The 4,629-nt window shown below is 29.1% G+C and overlaps 1 pseudogene; it reads left to right on the top strand.

Annotated features, from left to right (window-relative positions):
- The first annotated feature begins 300 nt into the window (after positions 1–300).
- Positions 301–4,265, top strand: LOC143547799 (putative fructokinase-8; annotated as a pseudogene).
- Positions 4,266–4,629: the final 364 nt, after the last annotated feature.

A 4,629-nucleotide genomic window follows, 5' to 3' on the forward strand; every position in this document is an offset into this window, starting at 1 on the left:
TCTAGAACTACACAGTAGTCAGTTTTATTGAATCCCTTTAGGTCATAAATTGGAATTCTAAATGGATTGTGAACACAAACCTTCAAAAATAGGTCATAATTAGTGTTAAGATGGTTTGTAAAACAGATGCAACCAATACCCTCTAGAATGATGATCTTTCTTATATGTTGGATGAAACAACAACCTCTGTGATGTCTTGTGAGGATTTGGCTTATAATAGTAACGCATTTCTGTGTTAGTTTATAATTATTACTATTATTATCTAACAAAAATGGTTAATCAGAATATCTAAACAATGGAATGGAGCCATCTTCCAAATCAAAGACACTCCACGTGATGTTGTTTGATGATGAAGTTTTGGATATTGATGTTGAGATGGTGTCGTTAAAAACGAAATGTGGTCATCTTAGTAGAAACGAAATAATGTAATGTTTCCTCCATGTTAGGAAAAAGAAACATGCTTACATTCTCGTAAATACCACAAAAGATACCAATATGAGTAGAATAAAGAATGTGATGACTTTTGAAAACATATTGATATTATTACGTTCTCCTAAATACCACATAAAGGAACCATTAACTTTGACCATCCAATTCATTTTACTCTAATTTATATTTTGACCATTTGACATGATTTGCGTTTTGGATTAAGGGGTAAGGTGGCATGTTATTATGGAGGCTGGAAGCAAGTAGGTTGAACTGTTGAAGGTACCATTTCTCTAAGTGACATTCATCATAATTCTTTCAAGCTTACAAATGCAGTTTTGCCCTATGCTTTCATAATGTGTATTGATTTTCGAGAGAAATGACATGTAATGGATAAATCCCAAATCTATTTTACCATTAAAGCCATATTTTAAAACTGATTGTTATTTTTTTGGTTAATTGTGCAGATGGGTGATCAAAGTTTCTTATTACTTAGAATGTTTTAGTCTTTTAAACAGTAATAATGGGGTTGTTTGGATTAGCTTTTTGAATGTGATTATGAGGTATTAAATCATCACAATCCGCTAAAAGTGGCGCCAATGATCAACATAACATGCCATCAGGCTCTAGACTTGGGGAGAAGAGCAATGCAATGAAAGCATTTGTTCTCAGAAACCAGATTATGTCATGTGTTTGCGCATTGTAATAGCATGGTCCTGTAGTTCAGAGCAGTACACGAAAGCCATTCTTTTTCACGTTTAAACGTGCTCGCCGCAAAGAATGGCCTTCCTACTAAAACTAATAAACGCAAGCGTTTAAACTTTCAGCCTAAACTTAAGACTTTTTTTTAACATTTAAGCCAACATAAATTGCTTATATATATATATCCTACTGTACTATTAAAACAATTGAGATTGGGTCCACATGGCCCTTCTCTATTGGTCTATTCCCTTTGTTTCCAAATATATCTTATACTTCTCTAATTTTCTTAACAATTAAATAAATCAAAAAGAAATTCAATTACCAATAATTAATGTAACCATTTATGTTTAAGAATAAGAATATACTTACAATTCCAATATTCCAATACTGGGTTTCCTTATGAGTCGTCTAATATTCAATTCCTTTTAATCTTGTCACCCAAATCCCTCTTTCACTCCGCCATTATTTTACATTGATTCGATGATGATTTCATTAGATCCTGCAATTGTAATCGACCTTAGATTTTGCCTAAATTAGTGTGATCGACGATAAAGTAAGGCTCAACTATTTGAAGACAAGGATTGATTTGATTAGATCCGGCAATTGATTTCAGTAGATCCATAAAGATGTACTTGCTCAGCATATGGAAGTATATTGTTACTCATGTCTTCACATCCATGGATGTTTTCCCCGTCAATCGACTTTTTACGGGTCACTAAACCATCAGGTTTGTATGGTTAAACGATTTATCATTTTATATTACTAATTTAGGTTAGTATGTTTAATGTTTAATTGTTAGTTGATATTATTAACTGATATGCTTCATATCGATTGCCATGTTTAATTCCTATGTTTAATTGATTTCAAATTTCAATTATAGTATATGTTAAATTTTTTTGATTTGTATTTTAGATTAGTAACTTACGTTAGTATGTTTAAATATATGTTTAATGTTTTCGAGTAATGTTTTATACTATATGTTTAATTTAATGTTTAATGTATAATGTATGTTTAATCTTTAATTTAATGTATAATGTTTAATTGAAATTGCATCTATAGGATTGAATATAAAGATCCTAAACACTGATTACAATTTAAATTTTGAATTGATCATACTTTGGTTTATTTTTAGATAGTATTGTGATTGATTTGTATTGATACATAGGATATGTGTACAACCTAACAACTTATTACGGATTTAAATTTATATTCAAAGTCAACTTAATGTGTCAAATTCTATAAACATCAATTATAATTTAATTGATATGAGTTATTATTGTTCGGTTATAGAAAAATCTCTAATTACATTCTCTAAATTTACTATATTTATTACTACCAATATAAGTAAACGTCAATTATAATTTAATTGATATGAGTGATGAGATATTATTGTTTGGTTATTCAAAAATCCCTAATTGTATTCCCTAAATTTACTATATTTAGACCTTTCCTTCTTATGGAAAATTCAAACTTTCAAACACAATTTATTTATCTATATATACTATAATCCGAATACACAAATTCTCACACTTCTCACTTTCTTACTCAAAATTCTTATTTGTGTCATTTTCAAGGTTTATAATTTTGTTCATACTTTTATATATTTTAGTTTTAATTTTATTTGTTTTGTTCAAAGTATACATATTGATTATTGAATGTTTAATCCTTGCTTTAATTTGATTCTTTCTCAAACAGCAACAAGGAACCATCAAACATTACGATGTTCAACAAGTTGGATGTGACTAACAACGAGTGTGTACTGAAGGTTCGTATACTGAGACTATGGCGTTTGAAGGACAACATTTAAAGGTTTGTATACTGAGACTATGGCATTAGCAAAGTAGTATTTGTCATATATGTAACATTTTTATGATTTTATAACATCTTAATTGTTTTAATTTAGATTCTTTAAGGAATATAAAAGACAATTATGCGGTCAACCATTCTCTATTTTCACAAATGATTTAGGTTTTTTGGTTCTGTTTGACATTTTTAAATCTTTATCTAAATAAGCAGTTTGAGAAAGGAGATCAAAACATTGTTTCATATAGGTATAATAAATTGTAATAATCTATAAATCAACAAAAACTGATAAGTGAACATTATGGCTCTTCATTTTACAGGAAAAAGTTTTTCATTACGGGTCGATAAGCTTTATTATGGAGCCGTGCAGATCAGCACATCTTAAAACAATTGAGGTTGCAAAGGAGGCACAGTAACTTTTGTCATATGACCCAAATCTCTAACTGCAATTGTGGTCGTCAGTAAGGAGGTGCATGAGCAAATAATGAGCATTTGGGATAAAACTGAGGTCAACAAAGTGAGCAAAAACGAGCTCGAATTCCTCACAGGGTGTGGGATGTTGAGTCAACATTGTCTTTGTGGCACCCTAATTTGAATCTTCTGTTGGTCACTCTTTGTGACAAAAGTTGCAACTACTACACAAAAGGTATGTAACATGCCGATATATATAATAACAGTTGTCAATCATGAATCGTGATAAATTAACACCTGCTATATTGATGTAATATCTATGTTTCTACATATTGGAACCCAATTTTTGACACAAATAAAAAAAAATAGTTTTCAAAAAAAAAAATAAAAAAAATAAAATAAAATAAAACATTTACCAACGATTTACAAGACTTAAATCATAGTCTTGATCTATAAGGAGATTGTTAAAGATAATTATTCGAATGATATAAAATGAGTTTTAGAAGGTTTTCTTGTTTTTTAATATATCTTTTTATGAATATAAAAATTGCAGCAGTTTCATGATGGTGGGTGCATTCCTAGTGAAAGCAGTGGACACAACAGGTGTGGGTGGATCTTTTATTTGTGCTCTTCTCACAAAGATAGCAGATGGCCAATCTGTTCTAGAGGTAAGTTAAAATGGATATATATTTTTTTATAAAATTGTTTCGGGCCAACTTAAAAATAATAATAATAATAATAATAATAATAATAATGAAATGTAGGAAAAAAGAAAGTTGAAATAAACACTGAGATACGCGTGTGCTTGTAGAGCAACCACGGCCACCAAAAAGGGTGCAATTCCGGCCCTTTCTACTATGCTGGAGCTTGACGTCTTTCTGAATGCGCATCAGATGAATATTAAGTTACAATTATTTATGTAATCAATCTTTATTTTAGCTATTAACATGTGTGAATATTATCTTGAAATTTCTATCAATTATAAACATGTGAAATTATCTTTAAACTCATTTAATTACGGAATTTGACAAATCTTGCAACAAACCTTTAAATGCTTATATTTTTTATATTTGACAATTTTTTAAATATTTCTAAATGTCAAAATCAATGTCTAATAAACCCCTCATTTTAATGTTTCCAAAATAAAAATCTTTCCATAATTGGAAGTTTTCAAATTAATCGATTTGATTTTAAATTTTGTAATTATGTCTAAATTATTTAGTAAAATTAGTATAATATAATTTTATTGTTTCAATAATTCCTTCATATTATAATGTTTATTATTTA

Source organism: Bidens hawaiensis, unplaced genomic scaffold (assembly GCF_021521415.1).
Source record: "Bidens hawaiensis isolate Kalapana, Puna unplaced genomic scaffold, B.hawaiensis_p1.1 tig00014831_1, whole genome shotgun sequence".
NCBI lineage: Eukaryota > Viridiplantae > Streptophyta > Magnoliopsida > Asterales > Asteraceae > Bidens > Bidens hawaiensis.